Below are 21203 nucleotides of genomic sequence, written 5' to 3' on the forward strand. Positions count from 1 at the left end.
TCATATTTGTGCTTGTTTTCTTTATTTGTGTCATCTTCAATTTCCTTCATTAATGTCTTGTTTTTAGAGTATAGGTCTTTCACCTCCTTGGCTAAATTTATTCCTAGCTATTTTATTCTTTTTTTGATGCAAATGTAAATGGAACTGTTTTCTTAAATTCTCCTTCCGATAGTTATTAGTATAGAGGAACACATTTCTGTGTGTTGATTTTGTATCTTGCAACTTTAATAAATTCATTTTTTAGTTTTAATAGATTTCTGGTGGAGGGTTTAGGATTTTCAGTAAGTAGTATCATGTCATCTGCAAATAGTGACAGTTTTACTTCTTCCTTTCCAATTTGGATGTGTTTTCTTTCTTTTTCTTGAGTAATTGCTACAGCCAGGACTTCCAATACTATGTTCAATAAAAGTGGCAAAAGTGGGCATCCTTGTCTTGTTTCTGATCTTAAAGGAAAAGCTTTCAGCTTTTCACCACTGAGTATGATGTTAGCTGTGGGTCTGTCATGTATAGCTTTTATTACGCTGAGGTACATTCCCTCTATGCCCACTTTGTGGAGAGTTTTTATCTTAAGTGGGTGTGGAATTTTGTCAAATGCTTTTCCTGCAGCTGCTGAGATGATCATATGATTTTTATCCTTTGTTTTCTTAATGCGACAGATCTGTTTCAACAGGCAAGAACAAAAGTGGAAACAAATGGGAGTATATCAAACTAAAAAGCTATTGCCCATTGAAGGAAACCATAAACAAACAAAAAGGCAACCTACTAAATGGGAGAAGATATTTGCAAGTGATATATCCGATAAGAGGTTCAATCCAAAATATATCTCTATAGGGCGCCTGGGTGGCTCAGTTGGTTGGGCGACTGCCTTCGGCTCAGGTCATGATCCTGGAGTCCCTGGATCGAGTCCCGCATCGGGCTCCCTGCTCGGCAGGGAGTCTGCTTCTCCCTCTGACCCTCCCCCCTCTCATGTGCTGTCTCTCATTCTCTCTCTCTCAAATAAATAAATAAAATCTTTAAAAAAAAATATATCTCTATAGAACTCATACAACTCAATAAAAAAAAAATCTGAATAAAAAATGGGTAGAAGACCTGAATAAACACTTTTCTAAAGAAGACATAGAAATGGTCCATAGGTACATGAAAATGCAAATCAAAATCACAATGAGATATCACCTCCCCCCATCAGAAAGGCTAGTATATTAAAAAGACAAGAAATAACAAGTGTTGGTGAGGATGTGTAGAAAAGGGAATTCTCATGCACTGTCGGTGGAAATGTAAATTTGTGAAGCCACTATGGAAAACAGTTTGGAGGTACCTTAAAAAATTAAAAATAGAAATACCATATGATCCAGCAATTCCACTTCTAGGTATTAGTCCAAAGAAAACAAAAACACTAATCCGAAAAGACATCTGCACACCATTACATCAAAGCATTATTTAGCCAAGAGAGGGAAACAACCTAAATGCCCATCAACAGATGAGTGAATAAAAAAGATGTTTTATAGATATAGTGTATATAAATATTATGGAATATTACTCAGCCATATAAAAGAATGAAATCTTGCCATTTGCAACATGAGTGGACCTAGAGGATATGATGCTAAGTGAAATTCAGACAAAGACAAACACTGTATGTTTTCACTTATATGTGGAATCTAAAAAACAAAACAAACAAATGAAACAGAAACAGATTCATAGATACAAAAAACAAACTGATGGTTGCCAGAAGGGAAGGTGTTGGGGATGGATGAAATAGGTAAAGGGAACTAAGAGGTATAATCTTTCAGTTATAAAATAAATAAGACATGGAGATGTTCAGCATAGGGAATATAGTCAATAATATTGTAGCAACTTTGTATGGTGACAGATGGTAACTAGACTATTATGGTGACCATTCTGTAGTATATATAAATATCAAATCACTCTATCATACACCTGAAACTAATACAATATTATATGCCAATTATTCTTCAGTTTAAAAAAAGACCCTTCTCAAAAATTATCTTTGCTCAGAAGCCTTTGTTGATTAAATCCCACTCACCACTTAGTTTGCTCCAATATTTTGTGTACCTGGGACTATAATTATTCTTTTTGTGATACTTTAACCTCAACAACTTGACTGTCTCCTCCAGTTGGCAAAGACTGTGTTTCTTATTTATTTTATAGCAACCCCCCCCCCCAGCCAAGAGCACCTTCTCCTTCAAATCTCCACTTGAAGGGTCTAGGAAAGGTTTTTTACTAATTTACAGAAAGTAAGGGCTTTACATAGATTAAGAGTGGTTTTCTCAAATGATAGGGTCAGAAGAAAACACCTTTGGTACCTCTTCCCAAAGCCAATCACAGGAAATAGCTGGGCTATCAGTACTGCCTGAAAATAATAGACATTCCAATATTAACGGGAGTGAGGCTGTGTCTTTTTATGACTGCACTTTTGTTCCTTGTGCCTGTTGTTTGGAAACTAAAGTGATAAAATTTATATAAGCAGGGATGTCTCATGGTACTTGAAGGCAGATAATAAAGAAGCAATCATCACAAATACCAAAATAAACTTCTGGGTTTTTTTTTCCAGTAAATTCAATAGAACCTAGAATTCAAACAAGGTTAGAGATGCACCCACATATGTGGGTGTTCATCTGAATCAATTATTTTGATTCACTCATCATTAACAGGAGTCTGTACATTAGCTGGCGGACTCAAAACTCAGTAAAAATTGTTAGAAATTAAAATAGTGTTGGAAGCTCCAGAAGTCACAGTTTGACCTACGATTTTAGCTTGGAGCTATGGAAAATCCAGACAATTGTCTACCAAACTCACAGCAGTGGATTTGAAAGAGCACAACTTAATTCAGTTAAGGTTGGCATTCATTTCAAGTGAATTCATTCAAGCTGAAAATTGTCCCTTTGAATCAACTATTTTCTGGTGATCGGCATTTTACTGAGTTCATGGTGCGATCTTCTCCACTTCTTCACCCCACACTCTTCATGAAGACAGACACCAGAGAAAGAACTAACTTAAAGGACTGTACGATGACCCACAGCAAATATGCATGATGAGTCAGGCAGTAAGCTAAGTCATGGTCTTTTGACATTCATGGAAGAAATATCCATGACCGGTCCAATACAAAGCTGGCGAATATAATTAGGCAAAAATCTTGATACTGCAACAACTCTTATGTTTGTTTTTCCCCTCATCCATTACCCTGTGAGGGTCTGATAGGTTTCTCCTACTCAGTGTCTCCTCTCAGAATCTGCTCCCAATAAAAAAACCCATCATCAGTCATCTACAAGCTTTTGAACACTTAGAATGTAACCTGTCCCAGAATTATTTGAACTTCAAGCATTATAGAATAAAAAGCTTCATTCCTTTTAAAAAGAATTTCAGGTATGGGTGCGTAGGTGGGCAAGGTATTCTGGTGGGGGTGGGGGTGAGGGGGTGGAGTAGGAGGAATTCCTAATGCTTCTGGCATCATAACCCATGACAGCTTCCTTCATCCCTAACCTCAACTTGCAAGATCTAAAAGTATGGTCCCTCTCTTTGCTTGTGGTCTTCTTTTTCTCGTGTGCGCGCGTGTGTGTGTGCATGCGCACAAAGGTGGCAGTGTGAATGGTTACACGGAGCAAAGATATGGGATGTGTTATCTCTACGTACATAAAGGGATATATGCATAGGTGTATTTTTACTTACAGCTATGTTTTACCGGAACCAAGATCTTTTTGTTTTTTTTAAAGGTTTTATTTATTTATTTGACAGAGACACAGAGAGAGAGGGAACACAAGCAGGGGGAGTGGGAGAGGGAGAAGCAGGCTTCCCGCTGAGCAGGGAGCCCGACGCGGGGCTCGAACCCAGGACCCTGGGATCATGACCCTAGCCGAAGGCAGACGCCCAACGACCGAGCCACCCAGGCGCCCCCGGAACCAAGAACTTGCCTAAAATCACCTTCAGAACATTAGCTAAAATCCAGGCAAAGCCTCCTGTCCGCATATGTCATGTAAGAGACTAAGAACAAGTCACTTACACTCTCTGCGTCTCAGTCTTCTCATCTGTAAAATGAGAGAGCTGGAGTAAATAGCTCTTAAGATCTTTTACAGCTCGACTCTCCTATTATGAACCTGAGGCAGCAGCTGACAGCCGGTAAATGATTTTATTTTATTTTATTTTTTTTTTTTAAGATTTTATTTATTTATTTGAGAGGGAGAGACTGAGAGAGAGAGCACATGAGAGAGGGGAGGGTCAGGAGGGTCAGAGGGAGAAGCAGACTCCCCGCCGAGCAGGGAGCCCGATGCGGGACTCGATCCGGGGACTCCAGGATCATGACCCGAGCCGAAGGCAGTCGCCCAACCAACTGAGCCACCCAGGCGCCCCGGTAAATGATTTTAAATAGATCAACTACGTAAGGCCAGACACGTAACCTCACTTCCTTGTGCTTCCTTTTACATCCCGCTTCCCTTAGGATTTTAGGTTTAGGAGGAAGGCAGACAGGTTCACACCACAGCACGAGCACCTCCTGACCTCTCCAGGCGCTGTGGGTCTGCCTTAGCTCCAAAAACCCAGCACTGTGACGGCGCCCTGGGCCTTCTGGCCGACAAATCATCTGCGAGCAGCGTGCGCAGTGGTCACATCGTAGGACGTGTGGCAACGCTGGTTCGGGTGACTAAACCCCAGTCGTGTCCTTATGTCACTGCCACTGTCACAGCCAAATATGCCCTCGCAAAACCACTAGGGCATTTTTAGATTGTATTTCATCATCTGTCACTTAAATAAACGCTGTCTTGCATGCTTCCATATAAGCCACTGTGGAATTTGTTGGCATGTGTTCGGTTTGTTTTGCCGGAATGGGAGGAGGTTTTTGTTTTGCTCTGCTTCTCATGTGTTCCTTGTATTTCTATGACCCAAATGCAAACACCTTGAGCACAGAAATCACCATCTTCCATTTCTTTAATATTCCAGAAAGCCCAAAAGATGGCAAGAAATGGGTGTTCTGTTAATATTTACTCAAAGATGGATTGTTTTCCTTATTATGAGTCTTTCCCTTTAACTAAACAGAGGCCGTGAAAACAGTTGGTCCTCCCTACCTAACAATGCGGCACCTTCTGAGCCCAGATCTTTTCCAGTCAATGGAAAGGCTTTCCCAGCTGTTCCTGCTCACCAGAATCCCACGTCTGTTACTGGGTTTCATTTAAAAATGCTTATTTTTCTGCTGACTGGTTTCTTTGGGGTCTGACCTAATTTCATTTAAACCCTGAATCCACTGGCTACTGGACACAGGTGAATGGAGAAGTCCTGAGGACGCTCGAATCCTTTATGCCACTTCAGTGACCACAGGTTTGTTACAGCCCTCACTGGGCTTCAATGCTCTACCACCAAGGGTCTTGATGATTGTTTGGCTAGTTTTATTATGAAATATTTCGGTGGTCTTCTCAGCAGCTTGGACGCTAATATACGTTGCTAAAATAATTTTACTTAGTTCCTTTCCCTTCTGTTATAATTATACTCTTGAGGGGCACCTGGGTGGAACAGCTGGTTGAGCGGCTGACTCTTGGTTTCCGCTCTGGTCATGATCTCAGGGTCGTGGGATCAAGCCCTGCGTTGAGTCCCGCATCAGCATGAAATGGGTGTTTTTCTCTCTCTCTCTCCCTCTCTCTCTCTCCCTCTGCCCCTCCCCCTGCTTGAGCACACCCATGCTCCCTCTCTAGAAATAAATAAAATTTCTAAAAAAATAATTATACTCTTGATTTTAGATATACATGATAGTTTGTTTACAGGTTCGCGTAAACAGATGCTTCTACTTACTGACCTCTATGTTCTTTATTTCACCCAAATCATAATGATAAATTTAACACAACGTTTGATGAACACAACTGTAAATTATAAAAATGCCCCATTGTTAGTTGAGGCCTACATAGATTTTTTTGGAACGTAGCTGTCTTTGGGAATCAGGATTTCATCCGGAATATTCTCTAACCCCTTTCTGCTGTGGACAAGTGGTGCTGGCAACACCTGGGATCTCAATGCCACCCCATGCCCCCCTCAAGTCCTACTGAGTCAGAACCTGCATTTGAACACAATCCCCAGGGGATTTGTGTGCACGTTAAGAATTGAGGTGCAGTGCCCTCCACCATATAATGATAGATTCTGCTGGTATGGCCAAATAAAAGATTGAGATTGTGCAAGACGTCAAGAGTTTAAGAGGCAAAATTTGTTTCAAACTCTGGGTACTATATGAGTGATAATCATTTCAATATTCATTGGGCAACATTTTTTTTTTTTTAAAGATTTTATTTATTTTTTAGAGAGTGAGCGAGAGAGAAACAGCATGAGAGGGGAGAGGGTCAGAGGGAGAAGCAGGCTCCCCGCCGAGCGGGGAGCCCGATGTGGGACTCGATCCCAGGACCCTGGGATCATGACCTGAGTCGAAGGCAGACGCTTAACCATCTGAGCCACCCAGGCGCCCTCATTGGGCAACATTTTTACTCAAACTTCCCACAACAAGTCATGGCAATTTCATATAATTTTTAATATAATTTTGAAATATTCTGAAATAAAATTGTCCAACAAGGTATACCCAAGATATTTATGAATTTTTTAAAGCAATGGGATCAGAGTAAGTGAAAAGCAGAGAAGAAAGAATATACATGAGTCACAACCACATCTGTACCATTTGTAGAAATTTGTGGATTTGTGTGTTTCTAATACAGAAGCATTGTTTTGCCATTGACTAACATATCTATGACAAAAATTACCACAAAATTATTCTAAGGAGATTTGAACCCAAAATCTTGCTTTGCTCTTTAATTACCAGAGTTTATTTGGTAGCTTTGGGAAAAAATAATAAAATAGAAGGAAGTCACTTTAGGACCTAGAAACAAAATTTTAAAAGGAACTTACATTTGTGAAGTGTACCATGTATCCTAAAACAGGTCCTCCCCTGGAGAGGAGGAAAAAAAAAAAAAAAAGCCCTTTGCCTACCTGGCATAACTGAATATGTCCCACCCTAGATTGGATAAGGAACAGGAACCCCTATTTAGAAATAGAAGGACATGGCAATTCTGTGGAAGTCTGGGTGGCTTTCAGTCACTGTTTCCACTAAAAACATACTCTATATCCCAAAAAGGTCAAGAGGAGAAAGAAGATATGTGAATTTTCTTTCACTTGGCATGCATAATTATATACTGGCTAAAACTCCATCATGGAAAAAAGAGTCAAGAGTGTAGCATTCATATCATATGGCCAAATGAATATATAGTGTTGAGAGATGAAATATTACAATTGACATCTGTATTACCTACCCTCTCCCATTTATAGCCAGAGGGCTCAGAAATGGGGCACATGAAATGAGAATCCCCACACGAAGTAAGGGAGTGGCTTTGTTGAGATTCCACAAAGCAAAAGCCTATTCCAACGTACAAAATTCTCACAGCTGCAGTGAGGAATTGGAATACCCATTCTCGACAAAACAGAAGACTCAGGCTACACAAAGTGGCTCACAACATGACTAATTAGTTTCTTCATCAAGACACTATTCCCTTAAAGCTCTTATTCTAGAAAAGAAAAAGTCTGTTCCTGCAAATAAGAACCTTTTTCCCCTCTCTCACAAAATTTACAGGTTTAAATATAGTTATTCTTTTTATTCCTAACCTGAGAAAGGGAAACCAGAGTGTTTTCAAAGGACCCCATGCCATGCAGAGGTGTGAAATAACCTAGCAAGAAGGGCTGACTAATATAACCTACAGCGGTTTTAAAAAGACTACCATGCCAGAAGTACTAATAATCAATAAACAGATCAGGCTGAACTCCAGATTCATGGCTGTTTGAAATCATGAACATGGTCCAGGGTGCTTTCTACCTGTACATAGGCTTACTGTTTGAGGTGGTTCTTTTCAGTTTTTGGTTTTTTTAACATCACAAGGACCAGAGAAGCTGTCATCTGTCTCAAAGGCTGTGGAAACGATAGTCTCAGATACCTTCTGAATTGTTTTGTTTCTCTTCTGAATTTCATTGCACCACCCATAGCTTCTTTGTACTAAACCAGGCTTGTTCTTCCTTCATGTTTATACCTTTCAAATATATGTAGCTCGCTATTCTGTCCCTCATGTAGGATCAAGCATCCAGAAGGCATAATAACATTAAAAATGGAAACTGAAAAAAGACACTACTGGAGGTACTGACCGATCCATTAGGGCCTGAATTTCTTTCCCCTGGTAACCATATGAACAGCATTTAAAAATAAAGATTATAAATATTTTTAAATTCCTTTCCTGAAGGAGAAATAAAATTGTGTACTATCTTTTTACTCTGAAACAGATGGGTATATAAATAAACACAACTTCTATCTCCTCACCTACAATAACTATCTTTTTAATAAAATCTAGATGTATTATTAATGCTTAAATAATAATTTAGTGACTAATGTCAAGAGTGATGCTATAAAGTTTAAAAGTTTAATGTTTTTATTCTAATAAAATAAACCGAGATACAAACCTGACCAAAGAATTCAGAAAAATATAGGGCATCACTCACTATAGGGTTGACTTTTGAAGCTCTTAAAATTTTCAGAGAATCATATATGGGTCACTAACCACACAGAGCTTATGAAGAGAAACACAGGGAACAATGAACCTTTGGGGAAAAAATGGAAGTCTCTTTCAATGCAGGTCCATCTATTGTAAAGAGCTAAAATTTCAGCAATAATAAATTTGACAGCAATCCATTAATAATAAAGTCCTAGCTGATTTCATGAGGGCTGGTTCTATCAACCTTTCCTATGACTGAGAAAAGTCAATAGTGAATCCGGACGGAGATCGTCAAGGTGAATAGAGCAGAGCAGTGGGGTACACATATCCTGCTGCTCGTCTGCCACTTGAAAATAAGCCTCAGTGCTTCCAGGAACATTTCACTGTCCTCTTTGTACTTTAGCAAGATCTCATTTAGCTGAGGAAGAAGCCGCTGGGGCAAACTTGTATCAGCAGGGCAGAGGAGGAAGTTTATAGAACATATACCCTTCCAAAACCTACATGATAAATGGAAGACCGGAACACTCTTTCAAATCCTCTTTTTATCCCCTCAAACACAATAGCACTAATAATTGTCATATATGCTCAGTAAACAAGCAAACTGGAAAAGGATAAAACTTGGGCAAGATAAATTCAAGTTGAAAGAAAAGAGAGATGGAAATGAAGGATTTTTAGATACCAATGATAATGATGATGGTTCTTATGGAGCTCTTATTATGTAACAGCTACTTTGAAAAATGCTTTATAAGTAATTTCTCAATCTCTACAACAGCCCCATGAGGTATGATCATTATTCCGAGTTTACAGATGTTTAAATTGAGGCACACAAGAACAAAGTACCATGTCCAAGATGACACAGAGAGTAAGCAGAGGGAACAAGATTCATTCCAAGACTCTGACTACAAAGCCCAAGCTCTTGACCACTGGGATGTCTTCCTTACATGTTCCCTGGGATTTATATTTCAGGAGAAATAAGCAAAGGCCAGACCTATCTGCAACACTTCTCTCATTCTCTCTTCTCCTGATGCAAAAGAAGGCACTTTTAAAGCTGAGTGAAGTAAGTGCTTTATGGTCTATGGTTCTCTCATCCATCCTCCCTTCATCCCTTGCTACTTCCACCACCTAAACTTAACATGCCTTTGACTGACCTGATTCTGAATCAGCCTCATATCAAAAGTTAAGGCTGAACAGCAAAATAGTTAGGGTGGGCAGAAAGCATTAAAATCATTTAAAAGCATTAAAATGACAGGCTGATGGGAAGATGGAATGATTCAGGAATGAGGCACTACCATGTTGAATCTTCCTTTCCCTTATATGTTTGTGTTTCCTGAATACAAGTGTGGACATAAACCACTGACTGATCCAATCCAAGAATCATCAAATCAGTCGATGGCAGATAAATGGATACCTCTGGGAGCCTTAACCTGGCTTTCTAAAAAGGATTCTCTATCAGAAAAACCATCTGGATTTAAGATAAACAGTATCAGGAAGAAATCTGAGAAAGAGAATGCTATATTGATGAAACCAGGCTTACCTCATCCAATGGAAACCTGCTTAATTTGGCAAAAAGCTTATACCCTCTCCTATTCCTCTCTGCCTGACTCAGAAGATAACATGAGGTTTTCAGGTTGAACGTTCACTGAAAACAGCAGTGGGGAGTGAAGGAGGGTTTGCAGTGGATATCAGGAGACTGAGTAAAGTCTCCCTCTCCCACTGGATGAACCAATGGTGATGAGCCAAGTAGACAGCACACTTGCTGAAGAACCAATTCTAAGAGTCTGCAGAAGGACCTCAACATGATCAGAGAGAGTAAGGGAACTGAAGCAGAGGGGGTGAAATTCAAACGTTAATAATGACAAAAGCCACAGTCCAGCCTTCCACTGAATATTTCAGCTGACTGTTTCATGTCAAGAACTGACATGAAAATCTAAGTAGCCCAATTACCAGGCATGTAGAGAATCCAAGTGTAATATATCCACAGATTATTCCCTCAGTGCATTTCTATTCCACATTTCCTGTCCCTCCCTACAAGCTTTGAGTTTTAGTATCTCTAAATTATCTATTATGGTGCCCATATGGAAACTTGACTTAGTGAAATCATATAAGGGGGAATTCTGGTGTTTTTCCATATAAAGATCAAAGCCTATATTGGGGCGCCTGGGTGGCTCAGTCAGTTAAGTGTCTGACTCTTGATTTTGGCTCAGGCCATGATCTCAGGGTTGAGATCGAGCCCTGCATGGGGCTCCACGCCCAGCGTGGAGCCTGCTTAAGGTTTGCTCTCTGCCCCTCCCCCCCAGAAAAAAATCAAAGCATATATTAAAAAAGTAATGAAATTCTGGTACATGCTACAACACAGATGAACCCTGGAAAACATGCTAAGTGAAATTGACCAAACACAAAAGTATTAACGCTGTATGATTCCAGTTGATGAGGCAAATCATAGACACAGAAAGTAAACTAGAGATTACCAGAGACCAGGGGGAAGGAAAATGGGGTTATTATTTAATGGGTACAGAGTTTTTCTATTTGGATGATGGGAAAAGTTCTGGAAATGGATAGCAGTGATGGTAGCAATACCTTGTGAAAGTACTTACTGCCAATGAATTGTACACTTAAAAATGATTAAAGAGGTGAGTTTTGTGGTAAGTAGATTTTATACCACAATTAAAAAATGAAAAAAAATCAAAGCATACAATATCTGTACTGCAATTGTCCCAAATGAAAGAAACCTACCCCAAAATTTCTCCTGGAAATATCTTAAAAAGGAGTACAGTACATGGTAAGTTCCATGAGGACAGGTCCCAGATCATTTTGACTCACTCTTAACAGAGCGGTTACACCATTACACAGTAGACTCTCCATAAATGTTTGTTTAATAAATGATTAAAAGAAAATAGAAGGAGTCTCCTAGAGAGAAAATATAATATTTAAAAAGCATCAAATTTACTTATTCATAAGAAAGAATAAGGAGCATATTCCAGAGAAAAATACCAATGCTACTCTATCTAAGCTCCTTCAGGGAAGGGAGTGTATCACTTCATTGTACTTCCTCACAGCAGGTCTTACAATGTCTTACACATAGTAGATGGCTAATAAATGTTTGCAGAATGAGGAATTAAAAAGTGTGCAGATTGTGGGGCGCCTGGGTGGCTCAGTCGGTTAAGTGTCTGCCTTCAGCTCAGGTCATGATCCCAGGGTCCTGGGATCGAGTCCTGCAACAGGCTCCCTGCTCAGTGGGGAGTCTGCTTCTCCCTCTCCCTCTGCTACTCCCCTGCTCGTGCTCTCTCTTTCTCTCTCTCTCAAATAAATAAATGAAATCTTTTTTTAAAAAAGTATATGATTGTAAAATCAATGTCATATAACTGCTCTACTCTTCCCCTTTTTAAAAATTACTTCTTGCAAATGTACAATTCCTTCTGTCATAGGGCAAAAAAATAAACCTCACAGCTTATACAAAGTGAAGGTAAAAATATAAATAGCTAGAACATATCACTCTCAGAAAAAAAAAAACAACAAACACAGAGTACATCATCTTCTGAACAGAAAAAAAAAAAAGTTTTTTTCAGAAAAAAACAACCGAAGAATAGCTTATAGTTCATGTTGACTTTTTAGGAAGTAATAAGTGGTTAAAATAAAACTTGAGTTCTCTTTGGAAGAAAACCCAAATATTCATTCCCCAAAATCAGTGTCCCACCTTTGTAATCAAGAGTTGAGTAAACACAGAAGGATATTTCAGGCTCCTAAGTGGCCCCCCCTCAAAAATTTCTCTCACTTGTCTATCAAGTAATCATGTGTTCTTTTTTAAAAATACTAATGTCACAAAATTATACACAACTGGCTTATGACCAACATGCTACAGCAAGTTACTGATGATTTTCTCAACGGATATTCACTATCTGCATCATTTATTTACATTTTACGTGATTTGCTGAGTTACAGTACATGTAAGTAGAATATTTTTAAAGCAAAAAATCAAATCCTGACACCCTGGATATTCAGCACCTATAAAGTAGATGGATCCTAATAAATCCACCAGGACCATGTAATGTAGTAGTCTCACTTTGAATAATATTAAAACATGTTCTTCAACTTCAGCTGTCCCCCACCCCCAATACTGTGTGCCAGTTAACAAAGGAAATAGAAATGCCACCCCTGTAGATACCAAGGTTTACATCTCTCTCAACTGTTATCCGCAGCACAAGCAGGTAAGCAGCATTTTGGAGTAGCCTGTCTGCTAGCCCAGTCCTTCATGCATGCGGGGTTCTCCATTAGCATCCAAAATGCTCCCAGTCCACGATTACAGCCAGCACTTCAAGCAGAACTGTATGAAGGATGATCACTTCCGTACATGAAAGCATAACCACTCCAGGTGTAATGAGGCAAAATACCAGCACACTGACTTCTGCCAGAAAGCACAGACTTAAAGCAGGTACGTTTCTGTGCTCTAGAACGGAAGGGGGTGGAATGAGCAAGGAGGAAACCCCACAGCCCTAATACATTAGAGATGCTTATTCCACTCAGATCCAATCCAACTAATTCATGGACATCAGTTTACCCAAATGAAAGAAGTGGTCTCCCGTCCTTCACTGGCTTGACTCAGAGGGCATTATTCAGCCAAGCAAAGCCCGGCAAAACAATCTGTAAGATCTCTTTAAGCTGTAATAAATAAGACGAGTTTCAGAAGAAATAACACTCAGCTATGGCAAAGAAGCACAAACGCTAAACCTTTTCCTCGTCTTATCACTGCTACTGGTGTTTACAAACTACAAGCAGTAGCCTTGGGAGCCTCAAGAGACTCTCTGTGAGTAACCTCCTGTCGGATCCCTAATTTAAATACCCCCTGATCAATCTGTGATGTTTTTGGCAGTTAAATAGAAGGGGGTGAGTGAAATGACATGCATAAAATGAATCCTTTTCAAGTTGTAAATGAGTGAGTCAGGATTCAGACTTGCCGAGATGCTCCAAATTAAAACCCCTGCTCTAATTTTAAGCATGCTCCGTCTTACCGTTTTGCTGTTGTCTCTCTCAGGCTCGATTCACCTGGAACTCTTTAACATGTCTCTAGCAATGTGTTTGCACCAGGCCAGGCTCATACAGCAACTGAATTCACATCTTTCTGCACTAGCAAGCTGAAATGGTACAGCCGTACTACAACCAAGAAAGGGGGAAGCAAAAGCAAAAAAAAAAAAAAACCACACACACACACAAACACACACCAGAAATCACCTAAGAGAAACTAATCTCAGTGGAATAAGACCAAAAATAGTTCACAAGAATACAAAGGGCATGCTAACATTCAGTATCAATAGCTTTAACAGTTCATTTCTCCCCCCAAAAAAATCTAGTTTTTTTTTTTTTTTCTCCAAACACGATGGACTTGCCTGTGGAGTTCCCAGGAAGGCAGAATAACCAGGCTCTGCAGCAGCATTGCAGCCAAAGTAACAGTGCATATGCTGTCAGGCAATTCACAACACAGTCTCTTCAGAAAGATATTGATTTGCAATGCAGGGCTGCCTCAAAAGAATACAGAATGGGAGCCAAACAGCTAATGGTGATTGCATAGGAGGAAAAACATTTAATCAAGGGGATGTACCTCATCATGCTCAATTCATTTTTTTAAAAGCACTGGAGGAAGCCAGTAAGGATCTTGAGTGACAACCTCATTAAACAATAATCTGAGGTCCTATAGCAGGCCAATGAAGGCTACCATCATTCGTGCTGCAAAAGCCACTAAAATAGTTTAATGTGTCTATGTGTATATATTTTTCATATGCAAATGGGGCATAATGAGAACTCTAAAATAACCATGCACCAAATAAATGAGGTTAAAAATGCACAGGTGTAGCACTTACAGAACCAAAGTGGTAAGATACATAGTTACGAGCCTACAGAATTCTTGGTTAGAGGGGTTAGCGTTTCTGTCACTCCCAAAAGTAAAATGCCAACACAAAGCAGATCTCACAGTCCTTGGGTTAATTATGTCAAGTCATACCACACAGTGCTGGGTGCTGGGTGGCAAGGAAGAATGCCAAAAGGCTACTCTTATAGCGACCCCTACAGGAGAGTGATTAAGCTACAATTTGTCTTTGTTGAAAGTACTTCCTATCCTCAAAATACAGAACCACGAGAAGGGTATAAATTAGGCTAAGACACAAGAATATAACTGAAAAACACTTTAGGCAAGAAATTTTAAAAGTTTAAGCATGAAATCTGACATCACAGATACTTAATTAATTAAGAGATTAAAGTACAAGAGGAGGTAACTACTGTGTCAATGGTGAGCAAGCAGCCGATACTCTCATAGCCCACAGTACTGGGTGCACTTACAATTAGAAAGCTCAGGGAAAAGTGTTTTCCCTTCACATCCTAATTGGTTTAAAGAAATCATCTCCCAGGGCGCCTGGGTGGCTCAGTCGGTTAAGCATCTGCTTTCAGCTCAGGTCATGATCCCGGGGTCCTCCCCTGTTCATGCTCACGCACTCTCTGTCTCAAATAAATAAAATTTAAAAAAAAAAGATATCTCCCATTTGCAAACCATTTTCACCTTCATCCTTTTGAATCACACTGTGAAGATACTGAACTTTATTTTTTCTGCAACACAAAAGCTCATTCAAAAACTTACAAAAAGTTCTTCAAACACAACTATTATGTGCTTCCTTTTTCAACAAAGCCAGGAGAGAAAGCTACCTCTTTAATATCTGAAAACTACTGAGGTCCATGAGCACCATTTCTGCAGAGGGGACTTCATTCCTATAAGAATCTGAGGGTTTTTTTTTTGTTTTTTGTTGTTGTTGTTGTTTTTAAAGGTTTTATTTATTTATTTGACAGAGACACAGTGAGAGAGGGAACACAAGCAGGGGGAGTGGGAGAGGGAGAAGCAGGCTCTCCGTGGAGCAGGGAGCCCAATGCGGGGCTTGATTCCAGGACCCTGGGATCATGACCTGAGCTGAAGGCAGACGCTTAACAACTGAGCCACCCAGGCGCCCCAAGAATCTGAGGTTTTGTTTGTGATTGCTCAACCCTCTAGCCCACAAAGACTCTCCTTTTTCAGAACCAACCGTGCTTTTTACTTAAATCATTTAAGACTTAATCATGTGCTGCCTCAAAACTCTCTTGTTCACGTGAGAGACTATGGACTCTGAGAAACAAACTGAGAGTTTTAGAGGGGAGAGGGGTGGGGAGATGGGTTAGCCTGGTGATGGGTATTAAAGAGGGCACGTTCTGCATGGAGCACTGGGTGTTATACGCAAACAACGAATCATGCAACACTACATCAAAAACTAATGATGTAACGTATGGTGACTAACATAATAAAATTAATTTAAAAAAAAAGCTCTCTTGTTCACATTTCCCCCCATTTTAAGGTCCTTGAGGAACAAACTGTATCAACTGCTTTTTTTATTCCCCCAATGCATATAGCACAATCTAGCTATCTAGAAAATATTAAATGAATACTTAAAAGAATAAATTTCCCAAATCCATATTTTAGGGCTTAAATAATTTACCTCCTTCCCCCATCATTCAATGTTCCCTGAAATATATATAAAAAAAAAAATGTTAGAAGTGTTATCTTCAGTCACCTCATCCAAGTAGTTCCTGTATCTTCCTTCCTATAGAGTTGGCAGATAAGGACATTATAACGCTCATGGTCATGAAGCTTTCCTGCATAAGAACCAACAAACTGCACGAAATGAAGTTTCCCCTTTATTTTTTTCATGTATTCATTCAACAGACGTGTGCTGATGCCCCCAGCAATAGGAACAGCCACGTTCTCTGCATTCAAGGAACCCAGTGAGCAGTTAAAAATAAAGCAAGTGATTATAATATACTGAAATGTGTTTTGGGAGTGCTTAGTTGGGTACAAATGAGGGTGGCTCAGAGAAGACCTCACTGAGGAGGCAGCACCAGGCTGAGTCTTCCAGGCACTGGCCAAAAGGGGGACATCTGAGGACCAGCAGGACAGGACAAAAGGATCGGAGGCCTGAAACTGGAAGCTGTCTAAGGAAACCACCGAGCAGTAAATAGACTGGTGGCAGCTGGGAAGGCTGAGGGAAAGATGGCTTGATGCCAGAGTGTAACAGACCTATAAACCATGCTAAGAAGTTAGGGATTTTATCCAACAGGAAGTTGCCATTTAATCCAACAGGAAGGCACTAAAGGACTATAAGAATAGCAGCTGGGTGGGATTTTTCATTTTACAACAGGGCAATGGCATAGAACAGATTAGAGGTGCAGGAGTGAGCTGGGGAGGCTACTTGGGAGACTAATACTTCAGTCAAAGCCCTGAACTAAAGCAACAAAAATGGAGATGGGAGAGCCTGAGTGGCTCAGTCAGTAGGACGTCCGACTCTTGGTTTCGGCTTGGGTCATGATCTTGGGGTTGTGGGATTGAGCCTCGAGTCGTGCTCTGCAATCAGTGTGGAGTCTGCTTGTCTCTCTCCCTCTGCTCCACCCCCACCCCCCCTCCCGCTCTCTCTCTCAAGTAAATGAATAAAATCTTAAAAAAAAAAAAAATGGGGATGGAAAGACAAAGGAGGTGAGAGACATTCACTCTGAGTTACTTATTGTGTGACTGGACAGGAGGTCTAATGGAAAGGGAAAATCCAAGCGTGGCCCTGAATTCTTAGTATAATTAAGTGAAAGGGAAAGGTGGAATCATAAGCTAGAAGGAAGGATACAGGAAGATGGATATGGGAGAAATTATCATGAATTCAATTTTTACATGTTGAGAGTTTTAGGTATCTTTGGAACATCCGAGTGGACGTGGTGAGTAGGCAACTATATAAGGGTCTGGAACCTGCAAAAAAATGGTCAGAAGTTCACGTATGTGTCTTAGGTTATGGTTTCCTAGAAATAGAGCTCAGCCAGGATTCTTGTTCACCTAATTTACTGAGGACATGCTCTCAGAGAGAAGGAGTGGGGAGGCAGGACAGGGAGGATGGGGGAAAGCAATGAAGAGTGGCCTCCGAGGAAAAAACCACACCCAACATTCGTCCCACCTGAAGCAAGAGGGCTGGCCTTGAGTACGCCTGGACTGGTCATCACTGACTAGGGGCTGGAGAGGAAGGGCTTCTGTTTAGCCTAGGCACCCACTGACCAAGCCGCTCTGAGCAGGGCACCCCCGGCACTCATCACGCCATGCTTCAGCCACAATGGACAATGTTTCTTTTCCTCAGAGCCAATTCCTGCCTCAGGAATGTGTCTGTGCTGCTCTCACTGCCTAGAATGTTCCTCCTCAGATAGGCTTGGCTGACGCCTTCTCATTACTCGGTTGGATGTCAGTAATCTCCTCCTGGGAGTCCTTCCCTGGCTTCCGCCTTCTGCTGGTGCTCCTCCCTCCCCGTCACCTCGCACTGTGTTTGCTGCACCATCTAATGTATTTATTTGTTTGTCTTCTGCCCTCCCTGGCATGTAAATGGCTCCAGAGCAAGGGCCTCTACTCGTTTGCTCTCTGCGTTGCCCCAGCCCCTAGCACAGCACTCAGTACCTGCTAAATAAATAAGTATCAGGAAGAGCTGCTGCGGATGACCATTGTTCACATTCTGTGGGCTCCCGAAGAGTGGGAACAAAAGGGGCCTTTAGGAATGTATGGGAAGAACATGTGGGGAAAATAGAGTGTCAACGTATGTGTACAGCTATACACAAGCTTGGCCTTAAAGCAAAAGCGAAAAAACAGAGGCTAGAAGGCAAAGCTACAGGAAATTAATCATTATGTTCATGTCGTACAGGACTCACAATCCACTGCTATTAAGACTATCTTTATTACAGGACATTGAGATGTCTCTGAAACCACACCACAGAAGGACAATAACAGCTGGTAAAATAAAGGGTCTATTTACAAAAGTCTTTTGTAAAAACATCATCTTGATAGATATAAAGGAAAAGATAAGAAAGAAAACTGATAAAAATGCGAGACTCTGACCTCTATCTGCTTAGGTCATTTTTGCAGGAAAACAAAAATTGATCCGTTGAAGTATCTACCTTTATAGTATCATGCACTTCCCTGACTTTTCAAAAGGATTATAATAAACACAGTCTAATCTTCAACTGATGATGACTGGGTCCATTGTGAACATTAGTGACAGCCATCAGGGTTTAACCGAGAGTGTACAGGGCCACTGGCTCCCAATCTCCAGACCCGACACCCATGTGACCCTTTGCATCTTCTTTATGGTTTATTCTCTCTTTGCCATGAGGCTTCCTTTCCTAAGGCTCTGAACGTGCCTCCTCCTCCTAACGCCACTACACTCTTCTCAGTCTTGTCACGGGCTTCCTCAACCATCCCTAAACTTGGGCAACTAGACAAACAGGCTTATTAGAACACTGTGAATAGAGGTCTGTGCAAATGTGAGAAAAGGGGGGTGCAAAGCAGAACTAGGAACTTTCTCCTAGAGAAGTACTAGCCTAGTCACCCCCCAACCACAGGCTGCACCCTCGGCTCTGTGGTACTTGTCACCTGGGCAGAAATTCTGATTTCCTATCAGCCTACCTGGAGCCATCTCAGACCTATGAGGCTGCCAGATGCCCGACCTTCACAGAAGTAGAGTCTAACAGACAGACGGCCTCCCCCCATAAAAAAGGAACCCAGACAAAAGAAGTATTGAAGAAACAGATAGAGAAAGCCCTTTTTTTTTTTCAACCAAAAAAGGAAAAAGGAAAATATTAAATAAGGAAATAAGGTCAGGAAAGGGGTAAGAGCAAAGTCTACTTTATGCATATAAATCTAATACAATAAGTCTGCCTTATGAATTAATCTCAATAAACTTTTAAGTCTCAAGGAGGCAAAGATATTTTATTTTGAAAAGTGATAGAGAAAAGATAGAAGTTCCCCCCAAAAAAGAGGTTGAATTTCAAATTATTATAGATCCAGGCAACCCTAGCAATTTTTTTCTACATTTCTCAGTGAAATGTTCATATTACGATTGTTTTAAAATGCTCACAAGGTTTTAGTAAACCTAAACCTTTATTTTTTAAAAAACCCTAAAAATGTTATGACTTAATTCTTCTCCGCTAATGCTAGTCATTGCTTAGACTTCCATATATTCAGAGAAATGTATTTATTTAAAATAGTTTCTCAATACCAAAAATATCCATATATCACTCATGTCATTTCATGGAAACCTTAGGATTTCCTCCTTAATATTTACACAACTTTGAGTGCTTTCTGGATTCTAGAGGAGAAAAAAATGAACTAATTTTATCAGTAAATACAGGTAATTCTATCACAACCCAATAAATCTGTTCTTGAAAAATGTTGCATTCTGTTAAATTGCACCCTAGAAACATGAGGGCCTATGGGGAAAATAAGATTGAGGGTAGACTATTCAAAATCCATGCATCCAGAGCACTAACAAAAACAATAACCGTAACACACACACACACACACACACACACACACACGCCGTATCTTCTTCATCTCTGTCTTCCCTACAGTGCTGACACTGGGTCCTGCATACAATAGATGCTCTATATTTGTTTCTTGGCTAGAGATAAATCCTATGCTGGTCACCATGAACTGCAGATAATATGTCCAGGTGAAAAAAGCTCAGTTATGAACATCATCTAGGCTGGAGATTAAAAGCCCAAAGACAGAGGTATAGCAAGGAAACTTTAGATTATGTTTGTCAAAAAGCAGCATGGAAGGTTGATTATCATGAATCCTAGTAACAGAAACAGGTAGATACATATTACAGTAATAAAAAGGCAGGCCTTATTTTTGTCTCCCTTAAAAATGTGATGTCTGATCACAGCTCTGCTTCTAACCAAGGGTTCAGTCTACTCTTTTTTAGGGAACAATTTTCCTCCTTCCTATATGTTGTATTTCCTGGTTGTGTGTCTTCAATTTATCCTGGGTAACAACTTGTCTACATCTGAGTCTTTGCTTCTCCTCAGTTAAATTTCTAATCCATGGCACATAAGACTTTTGCATTAAAATATGCATTACATGGTTTCTATATACATATCTCCACACACTATGTATTTATTATTTATTCAAGTAACATATAAAATGCCTAGGTATTCGCATGGCCTAGTGTGGTTTTTCCTACTCACACCCTTGCAAAAACACAACCAGTTTTTTAACGGGGTGCCATGCCCCAAGTATGAGAAACTGAGCAGGAGACGCAGGTGTAAAAGTGATCTTACTATGACCATATTCACGAAAGAACAGTATCAGAGAGTTCCAAATGTGTAGCACTAATATCATCTTAGAAATGTGAATTAAGGGCGCCTGGGTGGCTCAGTTGGTTGGGCGACTGCCTTCGGCTCAGGTCATGATCCTGGAGTCCCGGGATCGAGTCCCGCATCGGGCTCCCTGCTCAGTGGGGAGTCTGCTTCTCCCTCTGACCCTCCCCCCCCTCGTGTGCTCTCTCTCTCTCTCAAATAAATAAATAAAATCTTTAAAAAAAAAAAAGAAATGTGAATTAAATTATAAGACTTCAGTGGCAGACACAAAATCCTCAGGTAGAAGCAAGAAGAAAGGCAAAAGGCATTGAGAAAAGATGTGAGGATTTTCTCTCTTCCTGATGTCAGAATTCCAGTATGGAGAGAGGCTACAAATCCAGGACTATCAAAAAGCTTCTTAAGGAGCTAAGTCTTTTTTTTAAAAACTTACTTAAGTTTTTTTATGTTAACTATGAAAAGGGAAGAAAAAGTTTTCTAGTTCAGGGTTATAAGTCAGCTTTATTGCCTTCA

General features: G+C 40.3%; 1 protein-coding gene and 1 long non-coding RNA gene across 8 annotated transcripts in view; both read right to left on the minus strand.

The window, feature by feature from the left end:
• CDK14 (cyclin dependent kinase 14) overlaps nucleotides 1-21203 on the minus strand; it is a 511224-nt gene that overhangs the window by 387849 nt on the left and 102172 nt on the right. The window contains exon 1 of one of the 7 annotated variants that reach the window (XM_081800572.1): nucleotides 13517-13682. The exons of the other annotated variants lie outside the window; for them this stretch is intronic. The gene's annotated coding sequence lies outside the window, so the exon portion shown is untranslated. Of the gene's footprint in view, nucleotides 1-13516; nucleotides 13683-21203 lie in introns of those variants that run through there. 7 annotated transcript variants of the gene reach the window in all.
• Nucleotides 654-1094, minus strand: LOC145716574 (uncharacterized). Its single transcript, XR_014139363.1, has 2 exons — nucleotides 1050-1094; nucleotides 654-844 (listed from the first exon to the last, which is right to left on the minus strand). It is a non-coding gene; the product is annotated as an uncharacterized LOC145716574 (long non-coding RNA).

Source organism: Leptonychotes weddellii, chromosome 12, assembly GCF_054177405.1.
Source record: "Leptonychotes weddellii isolate Sample4059 chromosome 12, ASM5417740v2, whole genome shotgun sequence".
Taxonomy (NCBI): Eukaryota; Metazoa; Chordata; class Mammalia; order Carnivora; family Phocidae; genus Leptonychotes; species Leptonychotes weddellii.